This window comes from Bos indicus x Bos taurus, chromosome 5 (assembly GCF_003369695.1).
Source record: "Bos indicus x Bos taurus breed Angus x Brahman F1 hybrid chromosome 5, Bos_hybrid_MaternalHap_v2.0, whole genome shotgun sequence".
Taxonomy (NCBI): Eukaryota; Metazoa; Chordata; class Mammalia; order Artiodactyla; family Bovidae; genus Bos; species Bos indicus x Bos taurus.
In genome coordinates this window covers 61003989-61019483 of record NC_040080.1, presented here as the reverse complement: position 1 = coordinate 61019483, position 15495 = coordinate 61003989, and the positions used below count along the sequence as shown (strand labels likewise).

The 15495-nt window shown below is 35.6% G+C and overlaps 2 pseudogenes; both read right to left on the bottom strand.

The window, feature by feature from the left end:
- Positions 1 to 872: 872 nt before the first annotated feature.
- On the bottom strand, positions 873 to 1834 carry LOC113893675 (annotated as a pseudogene).
- A 6309-nt stretch (positions 1835 to 8143) lies between these two features.
- LOC113893472 lies at positions 8144 to 9398 on the bottom strand (annotated as a pseudogene).
- Between the last annotated feature and the right edge of the window lie 6097 nt (positions 9399 to 15495).

The window sequence follows — 15495 nt, the reverse complement described above, 5'->3', positions numbered from 1 at the left end:
CTTATTTAGTAGAATCTCAGTTCCTTTACACATTTTATGCCTCTGGTTACAGCTCTTTTGAAATATTTATTTCCTTATTCATCTTTCAAGGTTGAAATCAATAAACATTTTTCCTGGATGGGCATTTTGATCTTTAAAATTAATCTGATTTCTACCTGATTTCCATCACAATGTCAATTATGATCAGGTAATAATGATCAGGGTTTGAATTTGTCGAACATTTTTAGCAGAACAAAATATTAAGAGCAGATGCAGTTCGATGCAAGATACTGGTTGCTTGGGGCTGGTGCACTGGGACAACCCAGAGGGATGGTATGGGGAGGGAAGAGGAAGGGGGATTCGTGATGGGGAACACGTGTATACCTGTGGTAGATTCATGTTGATGTATGGCAAAACCAATACAATATTTTAAAGTAATTAACCTCCAATTAAAATAAATAAATTTATATTTTAAAAAATAAAAATATACCAAAAAAAAAAAAGAGCAGATGCAGTGCTTATCAATTAGCACAGATGTTGAAGTAGTTAAGACAAAACCAATACAATATTGTACAGTAAAAATGAAACACTTGTTCAAACAACAAAAAAGAATATACAGTAAAGTTCATATTTAGAAAGCAGTCAGCACATGATAAAATCTTTGATGAGAAGAGATATTTCTAGTCAGAGGTAGAATTTAATATTCTGCATGGAAGAAAGCAGTTTACTATTAAAGAATAAAATTATCTACTCAGAAAGAAAAAAAAATGCAGAGATTCATAAGGTTGAGTAAACCCAATGTGAAACGAATCAATGAGCAGAGAAATGTCATAGCTATGAACTGCTGAATTGAAAACTGTTTTCAATTCCTTCACTCATATTTCAGCAACATCTTACTGATATCTACATTTTTGCTCATTGTTTTGAAAATAACAAAACCAGTGAAGCACATCTTTGAGAGCTTCTTTCACCTGCTGGTTCCTTAAGGTGTAAATGAAGGGGTTTAGTAAAGGACCAATAGAGGTGCTGAGCACAGCTACAACTTTAGTTAAAGTCACACTTTTCTTAGCTGATGATTTCATATATGTAAAAATACAACTCCCATAAGTGATAGACCCAACAACCATGTGTGAGTAACAGGTGGAAAAGGCTTTTGTTGGTAGTTGAACAGAAGGCAATTTTAGAATGATTTTTTACGATGTATGTGTAGGAGAGGACCACCAACAACAGAGTGACTACAAGTGTCACCACAACTAAGACAAAAGCCATCAATTCTGGGATATGTGTGTCTGTGTAAGAGAGCTGAAGGATAGGGGAAGTGTCACAGAAAAAACTGGTCAATTATTTTGGAAGCATAGAAACCCAGCTTAAGTTCTAAGACCAAAGGAGGAAATATAATTAGGAAGCCAGTTATCCAAGAGCTGAGCACAAACTGATGGCACACTTTTCTATTCATAATGATTGGGTAATGCAATGGCTTATAGATGGCAGCATAGCAGTCATAGGATATGGCAGCCAAAAGATAAAATTCTGTAGCTCCTAATAGAAGAAAAAATAACAATTGTGTTACACTGCCACTGTAAGAAATTGTTTTGTCTCCAGTCAAAAGGCTGATCAAGAATTTTGGAATGCAGGCAGTTGTGAATGAAATCTCCAAGAAAGAGAAATTTTGAAGGAAGAGATACATTGGAGTCCTGAGACAGAGATCCAGAAAGGTGAGGAGGATAATGATTAAATTCCCCCTTACACTCAGGATGTAGTTGAAAAATAGAAACAGGAAAATCACAATTTGCAATTGTGGGTCATCTGTCAATCCTAGGAGTAGGAAGTCTATTTCCACTGAATGGTTCTTCATTTCCCCCTCTTATCAAAGCTAAAGGAAACAAAAACTAAGTTACAAGTTAGAAAAGAGTTTTCTTCATTCTCAGCCATAGAATGTTCCATATTCAGAAACATACCTCTGTGCAAATATTTTCTCAAGTCTACTTTGATTCCATCAAAATGAATATGTTGGTCAATGTCAATCATTTATATAAATATGAGATTTTCTCCTTGACAGAAGTCCTACTTACCATTAATAGAAGACTAAATTATTTGAAATTTTGCTCTGCAATTCAGTGTCAATCATTGAGCCACCTTTGAAAGACCTTATCCTAACATTATTTATATGTTCATATTTTCTGTTTTCTGAATCTAGCAAATATCTCATTTTTATAAATTGATAAAATTTATAAATTTTTTATAAATTTTAAGTTTTATAAAATTTATAAGTTCCATTTCTATTTCTTTCTTATGTACTTTGTTATTATCTTCTTTCAGTTATTTTCTTAACAGTCTTCCCTATTGGTCACAGGTAAAGAATCCACCTGCCAATGCAGGAGACTCAAGAGACACTGGTTTGATCCCTGGGTGGGGAAGATCCCCTGAAGGAGGAAATGGCAACTCACTCCAGTATTCATGCTAGGAAAATCTCATGGACAGAGGACCCTGGCGGGTTACAGCCCATGGGGTAGCAGAGACTCAGACATGACTGAGCACAGAGAGTGCATTTTCTTTAACTCCATTTGCTTGTCTCTCCATATACTTTATTAACAGGGCTTCCTTGGTGACTCAGCCCATAAAGAATCTGCCTGCAACAGAGGAGACCTGGGTTCCATCCCTGGGTCAGGAATATCCCCAGGAGAAGGGAATGGAGACTCACTCCAGTATTCTTGCCTGGGAAATTCCATAGACAGAGGAGCATGGCCAACTACACTCCAGGGGATAGCAAATAGTTGTACATGAGCGAATGACTAACACTCTAAATTTCACATGAGAAAATTCTCAGTCATTAACAATCTTTAAATATATATGACTAAGGTAAAAACACAGAAAAACTAAAATTAGTATTTCTATATTAATCTTGCTTTTATTTTATTCAGTTTATAATAAACTTATGTTACTTTCCTTAATAGTCCACAGGTACATTGCTGCTACTGCTACTGCTAAGTCACTTCAGTCGTGTCCTACTCTGTGCGACCCCATGGCCAGCAGCCCACCAGGCTCCCCCGTAGCTGGGATTTTCCAGGCAAGAGTACTGGAGTGGGGTGCCATTGCCTTCTCTGATGTATACACTACCATATATCAAACACAGAGCTAGTGGGAAGCTACTGTATAGCACAATGTGGTACCCTGTGATGACCTAGAGGGGTGGGATGGGGACAGTGGGATGGTGGCTTAAGGAACAGAAGATATATGTATACATGTAGTTGATTCACTTCCTTGTACAGCAGGAATTAACACAAAATTGTAAAGCAATTATACTTCAATAAAAATAAAATAAGCACCCAATAGAAGGCATTTTTCACCTGTAATTGAAATATTTGTAATGTTAAAAGTTCCTTTATAGGTACCGACAACTACTTTCTATGGAAAATGCTTTAAGACAATGATTTTTAAACTAAACATACTCTAATTTGAGCAATAACAATAATGGTTAATCTCTGCTACAATTAGTTTTAATTTCATTAGATAGTGTATGCACAAATAAACTGGTAGCATTACCAAAAAATGTACTTACAAAAAATAAAAAGCACCTATGTATGAAGAATCTCAAGAAATTCCTGCTGTCTCTTCATTTCTGAAGCCAAAATTCAGCATTTAAGCTTTGTCAAAGTGGAAAATTCTGGGTCAGAACTTAGGTGTTTAGCTCTGAGCACTGAAATCTTATTCCCTAAGAAGCACAATGAATCCACCATTTCTTAAAAAATATGTGAACACAGATTTGAATAATCTCATACCTTATTTTGGTTAAGATTTCCTGCCTTAACTGTGGACAATCATAGATTACATCTTATGTGTAGTGTTAATCATCATCCAGAGCCCTCAACACTTGCATACAGTTTTGAGTATGCGGTAAAAGAAAAGAAAGAAAATTCATAATCATACCAGAGAGAGATTCAGAGAACAGAAGCCATGAAAATAACAGAAATAAAAAGAGACTCAAGAATATCCACACATATTTACCTTACAGTTTGAAAATAATGAGAAATAATTTCAATAAAGAGCTAATTACCAATGTAAAATAATTGGTATGAAGAGTCCAAGGAATACTTAGCCAATACTTAGAAGTAGAGGAATAAAGGTTCATGAAAGAAGACAACATGAAACATCGAAGGGAACAGCTACCCACTCCAGTTTTCTGGCCTGGAGAATTCCATGGACTGTATTCCATGGGGTCACAGAGTTGGACAGGACTGACTGACTTTCACTTCACTTCACTTCACAGTGGTTATCAGGAATTTATAGACCAGTGGGGATGAGATTCTTTAGAAGGAGAAATTTCAGACGAAAAAATATAGTAAAATGTTTAGGAAAAAATTCAGCAGGATCAAGAGGATAAGCTCTCAATCATAGTCTACATTATTACTCTTGCAAAATAGAAACAGGAAAATAACAATTTACAGTATGGTTAATCTGTCAGTCTAAGCTGAATGAACTCTATCTCCAGTCATTGGTTCTCAATTTTCTTTTATGTATTTATCAAAACCACATGATAACTAGTGAAAGGTAATATTAAACTGACAAGCAAAGAAAGAAACTTTTTCAGAATCCTATTCATGAGCACCTATTTTTTCTGCATAAGTATCATATGATACAGTTATGTAGCAAACTACTTTTGAGATCATGATATTCTAAGACTTCTTTCCTGTTAATTTGTATAGTCCCTATTTGTCAAAACATATTTTTTTTTAATATTTCCAGTGTGACTCCTACAATAGGAATGTTTTAAAGAGTCAAGGCATATGTCCTTTGAATTATACTTTCTAATGACATTAAAAGAATAGTTGTAATATATTCTAAACAGCTTCCCTAGTAGCTTAGTTGATAAAGAATCTGCCTGCAATGCAGAAGACCTGGGTTCAATTCTTGGGTCAGGAAGATCCCCTGGAGAAGGAAATGGCAACCCACTCCATCATTCTTGCCCAGAGAATCCTATGGACAGAAGAACCTGGCAGGCTACAGTCCATGGGGTTGCAATAGTCAGACACGACTTAGCGACAACCACCACCAATATATTCTAAATGTTTGTGGCTCAGCTGTTAAAGTATCCGCCTGCAATGCAGGAGACCTGGGTTCGGTCCCTGGGTTGGGAAGATCCCCTGGAGAAGGGAAAAGCTAGCCAGTCCAGAATTCTGGCCTGGAAAATTCCCATGGACTCTAGTCCATGGGGGCACAAAGAGTCCTACTTTCTCTTAAGAAGTTCTACCTAAATTTGACAAGCTGTACTACATATTCAAGACAATTAAAAACAACAATAACACTAGTAAACTACTGGGGAATCAGAATTCAGAGGTCAGTGCTAATGGGAGGTGATATATCATAGACTATTAGAAGTAGTAGAGAAGATTGAGAATATAACTTTAATCTTCCTGGAATTGGGAAGAGAAGACCTCAATAATGCTAGGTCCTTATTAGGAGTGTCAGTGTATCTTTTATGGTAAGTAACTATTGAAAATATTGAAGCATTTCAGAGTACTCTAATGAAAAATTAATGGCTCAACTGGAAGGCAATGTATTTTTAATCAAACTCTATCTTGGTTAACACATAACAGAATCATAACTTGAGAATATTGAGAGATTCTTAATCTTTTCCTATGTTAGACTGTCTCAATATGGAACATGCATACATATATATAACATATATATATTATTTTCACTTATGTGCTCTTAAAACTTACAGAAGTTATATAATGCTCCATGATCATTATATCTATTTTCTCAAAATGGAAAATGTAGATATACAAATAATCAAGAGAAAATTTAATTATTTTACTCTTTCAAAAATACTATTCATGGATAAAATATGTTTTAATGTTCACCTCATTACCAAGCTGAACAGAAATCTGTAAAATAATCCAATCAATTACGTAATTTATGTATATTTCTCCCTGACTACACTGTATTCTATTCTTTTATATAGTATTCAAATCAAGACCCATAGTTAAAGTAAAAAAGAAGTAAAAAATATATTATGGTTTAATGCTCGTATATTTCTGGCAAAAAATCATCAAACATACTGTGTACCTGTGAAAAATTTTTAATTTATTTTAATTGGCTAATTACTTTACAATATTGTGGTGGGTTTTGCCATACATTGACATGAATCAGCCTCTGTGAAAATGTTTTAATCATATTTCATATTTTAAATTTTAGTCAAACATAGAAATTGCTTTGATGAAAAAAATCCTGATCATTACCAACAAAGGTATAATAGGAATATATTTTTTAATAGGAATATTAAGTATAGGAATTTCAAAATTACTTAAGGAAGGAAAAATTCAGTTATTCCACTAATTTGGTTTAATTGTTAAGGGATATAGGCATATATTTTTATGTCCATGTGTATGACACTCTGAAAGGAATGAATACATTTGGTGAGCATTGTTCTCCTTCATTTAGCAGATTTTTACAATCACTCTCCAATTAGCTTCAGAAGTGTACCAAGTTATTGAAGGGGGTGCTTATTGGGTATGTAAACATTGTATTTCATTTTTAATTTTAATTTTTAAAATAAACCAGCAAGATAATGCACTTTTCTTTCATAATTCAACTACTTATAAAACTTAACAATTCTCAAATAGAAACCAAACAACTAGTTCCTAGGGAAAGTCACATAGCAATCATTTTTTAAAATATCTCCTAATTTGAATAATAGCTCTAATGTTTAATCTCTGCTACACGTTTCTTTCAGCTCATTAAATAGATTATGCATGAATAAATTGGTTGTATTACAAAATATAAATTAATGTTAATATTTAACCTCAGACATGCAGATGACACCACACTTATGGTAGAAAGCAAAGACGAACTAAAGAGCCTCTTGAAAGTGAAAGAGAAGAGTGAAAACGTTGACTTAAAACTCAACATTAAGAAGACTAAGACCATGGCATCTGATCCTATCACTTCATGGCAAATAGATGGGGAAACAATGGAAACAGTGACAGACAATGGCACCCCACTCCAGTACTCTTGCCTGGAAAATCCCATGGATGGAGGAGCCTGGTAGGCTGCAGTTCATGGGGTCGCTAGGAGTCGGACACGACTGAGCGACTTCACTTTCACTTTTCACTTTCATGCATTGAAGAAGGAAATGGCAACCCACTCTAGTGTTCTTGCCTGGAAAATCCCAGGGACAGGGGAGCCTGGTGGGCTGCCGTCTCTGGGGTTGCACAGAGTCAGACACGACTGAAGCTACTTAGCAGCAGCAGCAGCAAAATCGCTGCAGATGGTGACTGTAGCCATGAAATTAAAAGACACTTGCTCCTTCCTTGGAAGAAAAGTTATGACCAACCTAGACAGCATATTAAAAAGCAGAGACATTACTTTGCCAACAAAGGTCCATCTAATCAAAGCTGTAGTTTTTCCAGTAGTCATGTATGGATGTGAGAGTTGGACTATAAAGAAAGCTGAGAGCCAAAGAACTGATGCTTTTGAACTGTGGTTTGGAAAAGACCCTTGAGAGTCTCTCGGACTGCAAGGAAATCAAGCCAGTCAATCCTAAAGGAAATCAGTCCTGAATATTCATTGGAAGGACTGATGTTGAAGCTGAAACTCCAATACTTTGGCCACCTGATGCGAAGAGCTGACTCAGTAGAAAAGACCCTGATGCTGGGAAAAATTGAAGGCAGGAGGAGAAGGGGACAACAGAGGATGAGATGGTTGGATGGCATTACCGACTCTATGGACATGAGTTTGAGTAAACTCGGGGAGCTGGTAATGGATAGGGAAGCCTGGCATGCTGCAGTTCATGGGGTTGCCAAGAGTCAGAGATGACTGAGTGACTGAACTGAACTGAACTGAACCTAAATATAAATGTAGTATAATATTTACATTGCTTGCTACATTAAATATAACTTACATAAAACTAGTTTATATTCCTAATAACTAAAACTCAAAGAGAAAAGAAACACTTTGAAAATTGGAATAACTACTTTCATATAGTCAGAGGAAAAGGAAGAGAGATGAGAAAAAAGTTTCTATTGAAGAACAGGAAGAAAATTAGCTTCATTGAAACAAGGCTTTTGTAAAAATCACTGTGAAAAGAGAGAAGGATGATTATCAAATGTAATAAAAGGGAGGAAACTACAATTATATACACTATTATTATTATTATAGACACCATTTATTTCCTTAATACATCATGCAATAACATATTCACTTGTTTGAAAAAGAAACAACTGTGTATTATATTCACTAAAGCTTTTTTCACTTGTTGGTTCTGTAAGCTATAGATGAAAAGATTCAAAAGCGTGGCAATGGAGGTATTGAGTAGTGCTATTCCCTTTTAAAAACATTCTCTTTGACTGATGGTTTAACATACATGAAGATGCAGCTGCGATTAGAAAAGAATATCACAATCATGTGAGAACATGTTGAAAATGCTTTTTTCCTCTGCTTAGTTGAAGGGATTTTCAGAATTGCTAACGCAATATAGGTACATGATGTGAATACCATTGACAATGGGACCACAAGAGTCATCAAAGCAGAAATGAATCCCATTGTCTCAGTGAGCTGTGTGTCTGAGCAGGAGATCTGCAGGAAGGTAGTTGGGTCACACATGAAATGATCAACAATGTTGGAAGCACAAAAGCCAAGGTTTAGGGTTAAAAGGAGAGGTACAAAGATGATCAAAAAGCCAGAAATCCAACAACAGAAGATAAGAAGTGTGCAGATTTTACTGTTCATGATGTCTGTATAATGCAGGGGCTTATGGATGGCAACATAGCAGTCATGGGACACAGCTGCCAACAAGTAAAATTCAAATGCTTCAAGTAATAAGCTAAAAACAACTGTGCAATACAACCATTATAGGAAATAGTTTTGTCCTCCATTTCCATAATACCTAGGAATTTAGGGATGCATGTAGTAGTAGTAGTAGTCGGAGAAGGCAATGGCACCCCAGTCCAGTACTCTTGCCTGGAAAACCCCATTGATGGAGGAGCCTGGTAGGCTGCAGTTCATGAGGTCGCTAAGAGTCGGACACGACTAAGCGACTTCACTTTCACTTTTCACTTTCATGCTTTGGAGAAGGAAATGGCAACCCACTCCAGTGTTCTTGCCTGGAGAATCCCAGGGACAGAGAAGCCTGGTGGGCTGCCGTCTCTGGGGTCGCACAGAGTCAAACACTACTGAAGCGACTTAGCAGCAGCAGCAGCAGCAGTAGTAAAGAATATTTCTAGAAAGGAAATATTCTGAAGAAAAAAATATATGGGGGTCTTGAGGTGAGGATCCACCATGGTGAGAGTGATGATGGTGAGGTTACCAGTGATGCTTAAAAAGTAGGTGAGAAGTAGGAAGATAAATAATACAATTTTCATTTGTGGATCATCAGTCAAACCTGCCAGGATAAACACTGTCATTCTTGTGTGATTTCCCATTAATGCCCTCTACTTTACGAGGTCTACACAGAGGGAAAAAAAACAAAATGGAAAGGAAGAAAACAATGTTCCCATTTGGAAAATGACAAGGGAGATAACTAGTGTCTAAGGTAGAGTTAGAAAATTGAAATTTCAGATGGGAAACACACTGCTCCTTCATGTTATAAAAATAGTTAATGCCAGGAAGAACAATCCTTTGCATTTCCAGGGTATCTGGACAGTTGATTCAAAGTTTCCCTTCTAATTTGACCACTGAAAAATACATGTGATCATATTAATTGTTGGTTGATTTTAAGTGAATAAATTCAAGGAAAATTAAGCAGACTATTAAAGCATAGAAACACGTTTTTCCACCCTTAATTTTGGACAAGAACTATGATGGATGTCATTTTCTGTTTTGCATAAGAGCGCCTGAGTACACGTCATCACTCCATGTTTTGTATTTAACGCAAACACACACACACACACACACACACACCCCTAGCTATCATCAATAAATAAGACTAGTACACTTTTGCTATTGTACTCAATCAAACTCAAATTTCTGATTAATGTTTCATTTACTTTCATGGCAAATGAGATCCAGTTTTATGTATATGAATATGAGACATCAGGAATATACTTATTTGGTGTCCTTACTGGTATTTCCATTTCCTTGATATCTATCACCATCCTCATCCTCTCCAGTTTGTGTTCTTAAAAAAATATAAGCAAGACTATTCTGATGACCTGAATATATAACAAGAAAACAGCAGTTTTCCTCTACATGGTTTGACTCTAAGAGTAGGTCAGCTAAAGTGAAAATGAAAAAAAAAAAAAAAAGGCAGGATTTAGGAGTGGATAGAAATGCATAACTATGTACTCAGGAAATTACATGAGGTGTCAGAATTAAAAGCAAGAGAAAGATAAAGACAAAGTTTATGGAAATCTAGAAAGGTAAGTTGGGTTTTTAGTGATAAGACAGTGAATTTGAGGAAAGCTATTAAAATTGTGTAAATCATAAGTAAAATTTAATAAAAATTAAAACTGTACATATTATTAAAATGTGCAACTTAGTATATAAAATTAATAAATAAAATTTACAAGAAGAAAGTAGGTACCATTGAAAATTTCTCTCCATCTACTTGTTATTTACATTTGCCATTTTATACGATGACCAGTTTTGAGATCAACACGCCTAAGAGATGAGGAGTAAGTATTTGGTAAATTTCAAACACACAATAAATCTCAGAATTGTTGACAAAGTTTATGAGGCATACATTTCCATATCATAAGAATATTAAAATGTATGGCTAACATGTAAGTTATGAAATATTACCTAGATATAACTATTTTCAATGACAGGCATATTTCAAGTGAGAGTGAATCGTTTAGGGTTGCGTAGCTAGCAACTGGGGAATGGGATGAAGAGCTGAAAGAGTGTATTTTCTAAATTTGTCTTCATAGATGTGTCAAAGTTTGTATAAATAGTTTTAGACCAAATATAGCATATTTCTTAAACAAAAAAAAATGATTAACGATATCTCTAGGGAAATGTAACTTCCTTGGTATCTTCCTCATCAAACACATAAAATGATCAAGCTTTTGTGATGGGAGACAGAGAAGACAATGTTTTCTCTGTTTAGAATATCCAGGTTTATTTCTAATCTCTGAAACATATGTTATTATTGAAAATACAACTATACAAATAAAAATAATCATATGTGGACAAATGAAAGTTGTTTTCAGTAATATCCAGAGGAATTTATAGGAGAATTCTAAGATAAAGAAATAAGATCTGCTGTCTAAATCATGCAGTTAATAATGTAGATAAATATAGGTAAAGGAAGAGACTATTATTTTTCCTGGACATTCACTTTATATGCAAATAATTATGGAGTAATCAATAATAAATGTTTATTTACACACATGACTCAATGACAAGAATTGTCACAATGCATATACTAAACACCTAAATATAACTTTACCATGTCAAATTATCTTTCTTCAACTTCAACAATTTAACACAGAAACTCTCCCCAACACACACTGTAAAAAATAAACAAATAAAGTTAAATTACAAAACCATTAGAAGTCAGCCTATGAATGCAATAATGTTTAGTTGTATTAGCTATTATGAAAGGGAAATATATTTGAAAAGGAAAAGTTTCTCAATAATAAATCACCTGTGTATTCTATATGCCTTTCCTAAAACAATTTTTAAAAGATTGGAAAAGTGAAGTTAATGTTTAATGATAAAAATAGAACAAAAGTGAATTAAAACATATCTAAAAGGAAATCCAGTTTTTAAATTTAAAATTTTTCACATACCAAATCTTTTCATGTTTTTCAGTGCTAAATCAGTCTCCCCAAAATACTTAAAATTTCAAACAATTTTTAAGAAGATATATACACAGATTTATTCAGACAAAATCATCTCTGCCCAGTAGTTAATACTTCTATCATCATGCTGAACAGAGCACACTGATATTCCATTCTTCTCTGAACGGATCTCACTCAACTCCTCAACATACGATTCTTCTCTCAGATCATTTTAAGGCTACTTTGTGCATGTTTTGATTAGCACTTTGTTTTCCTTCAGGTTTTGGATTATTGTATTAAATTTTCCATTACTAAATGAACAATCTAGAAGAAATGGACAAATTCTTAGAAAAGTACATAAATAAATACATATTTATGTATTGAATTTTTTTTTTTAAGTATCACCCAAAATGCCATAAAATAAAGCAACACTTGACCCATGGAGTATTTATGCTTTCTGTGCTCTGTAGGAAGATACCTAAAATTTGTGTATTATTCTTAGGAGGATAGGAAATCTAAGAATACCAATTGCAAAGATCAAACATTTATTATTCAAATGTTCTCCCCAGGCACTAAATATTTTTAATATATATATTAAATATATATATATATTTAATATATAATTTTACTGTTAAAAATATTTATATATTAAAAATATATATATATTTAACTATGTCCCCAGAGATCTCAGTATGCTGCTGCTGCTGCTAAGTCGCTTCAGTATAGGTATCTCCAATAAGAATTTTTCTTCCACAAACTCATGTTTTGAAATCCCAAACACATAGGTAGGATTTGGAAGCAGGAACAGAAAAGATTGTTTATGTCGATAACAAGAAGTAACAATATAAGATGATTAGCCTGTCCAGGAAACATTATACCTCAGTATAAATGCAGTATCATTAATTCTCCAGACACACCTAGCATTTCATGTCCCATATTACCTCAGTTTCTTTTTCGAAAACTGTTTTCTCCAAATAGTCTTTGTGATATTTTTTATTTGATCTTCAACAGAAGGTTCACAGTAACTAAGCATTCTCCACTTCTACGGTTTTAAACCCTTTATGTATGTCTATACCTGGCCAATCATGCAACATGTTGCAGCCATGTGCCAAAATTCTGTCCAAAGACGTAAATGGAGATACCTGTGCAAATTTCAGGGGTCATACTCTGAAAAATGGAATTTTCACTCCTCTTCCTCTTGATCCCCCTTACTGCTGAAATGCAAATGTGATGGCAAGCTGTTTGGAGACATGGCTATGATCAATTACAGTAGAAATGATGAATAAACAAGATAGAACACACATAGGTTCCTGACAGGACTGTAGACCATACCAACATAAAGACAGAATCACATTATGGGGGAGTTTTAGCATACCAGCTGAGAGGATAATAGGCAGGAAGGCTAGGGGCAGGAGAAAATAGGCTGCAAGTGTCAAGGCATTTTTTATATCCTTCTTAAGCAAAAGGACGAAACAAAGCTACAAGTGCCAGATTTTTTCCCCCTTCTCACTCCAGTACTTTGGCCAGCTCATGCAAAGAGTTGACTAATTGGAAAAGACTCTGATGCTAGGAGGGATTGGAGCAGGAGGAGAAGGGGACGACAGAGGATGAGATGGCTGGATGGCATCACCAACTCAATGGCCATGTGTTTGAGTGAACTCTGGGAGTTGGTGATGGACAGGGAGGCCTGGCGTGCTGCGATTCATGGGGTCACAAAGAGTCGGACACGACTGAGTGACTGAACTGAACTGAATTGATACAAAATTAAAAAGAGGTTTTTAAAAAATTATCCGTTGCAATGATGACACCTGGTTCCACCTGAACTTGACTTTTCTCAAACCTTGAGCTAACCAATGAGTTTTCCTTATGGAAATGTTTTTCTTAAGCTATGTTAATGAACTAGGTATTTACCCTAGACACCAGACCACCTGACTCGCCTCTTGAGAAATCTGTATGCAGGTCAGGAAGCAACAATTAGAACTGGACACGGAACAACAGACTGGTTCCAAATAGGGAAAGGAGTACATCAAGGCTGTATATTGTCACCCTGCTTATTTAACTTATATGCAGAGTACTCATGAGAAATGCTGAGCTGGAGGAAGCACAAGCTGGAATCAAGATTGCCAGGAGATATATCAATAACCTCAGGTAGGCAGATGACACCACCCTTATGGCAGAAAGTGAAAAGGAAATAAAGAGCCTCTTGATGAAAGTGAAAGAGCAGAGTGAAAAAGTTGGCTTAAAGCTCAACATTCAGAAAACAAAGATCATGGCATCTAGTCCCATCAGTTCATGACAAATAGATGGAAAAACAGTGGAAACAGTGGCAGAATTTATTTATTTTTTTGGGGGGGGGGCTCCAAAATCACTGCAGATGATGACTTCAGCCGTGAAATTAAGACACTTACTCCTTGGAAGAAAAGTTATGGCCAACCTAGATGGCATATTAAAAAAGACATTACTTTGCCAACAAAGGTCCATCTAGTCAAGGCTATGGTTTTTCCAGTAGTCATGTAGGGATGTGAGAATTGGACTGTAAAGAAAGCTGAGTGCCAAAGAATTGATGCTTTTGAACTGTGGTGTTGGAGAAGACTCTTGAGAGACCCTTGGACTGCAAGGAGATCCAACCAGTCCATCCTAAAGGAAATCAGTCCTGAATATTCCTTGGAAGGACTGATGCTGAAGCTGAAACTCTAACACTTTGGCCAACTGATGCAAAGAGCTGACACATTTGAAAAGACCCTGATGCTGGGAAAGATTGAAGGTAAGAGGAGAAGGAGACAACAGAGGATGAAATGATTGGACGGCATCACCAACTCAATGGACATGAGTTTGAGTAATCTCTGGGAATTGGTGATGGACAAGGACAACTGGTGTGCTACAGTCCATGGAGTTACAAAGAGTCGGACACAATTGAGCAACTGAACTGAACTTAACTGAACTATCTTTCTTCAAGTCTGTTCCAACTAAGACTAGAACTGATAATGGCTTAACAAACCAGTATGTTTTACTCATACAATTATTCTCCTAATCTATGTTAATAAGACTATGTATTTGCTTGGAAACCTGCCTTTCATGTCAATCCTTTTATGGCCCAGGATGACTCACCTTGAGCCAATGTTGTCTCAAAATGCATGTTGTGGGTGAGAGGCCTATTGCCTCTATCTGAGTTTTGAGGTATTTCCTTTCTCTATTAGCAGCCTGCTAGTAGGTATATAGTTCAGTTCGGTTCAGTCACTCAGTCGTGTCCGGCTCCTTGCGACCCCTTTAATTGCAGCACACCAGGCCTCCCTGTCCATCACCATAACTTTCTGCTGAAGACAAGCAGGGGGGGCACTCTTTCTGCCTGATTCTGATATCTATGTCAGAAGCTTTCTCTGTCTCTTTTATACTTTGATAAAAATTGATTACACAAAAGCTTTGAGCAATCAAGCCTTATCACTGGCCCTGGATTGAATTACTCTACTCTGGCAGCCAAGAATCTTGCCATCTTTCATGGCTTAGCAATACCTTTCACAGCATAACTATTAAAGATAGAAATAAATTATTTTTTTCTTTACATGCTATGCTATTTTTCTCATATTATATAAAATATATATTTTCAAAACCTGTTAACTGGACTGATATTTCATATTTGTTTAACTTGTTTACTATGCCCATGTGTCTTCTCTCACAATCCTTTATTTTATGATTATAATTAATGGATATGTATGTCTTTAATCCTTACAGGCAGGTTTGGCCTTGGAGTACAAAATAAAGCAGGGCAAAGGCTAACAGAGCTTTGCCAAGGGAACAC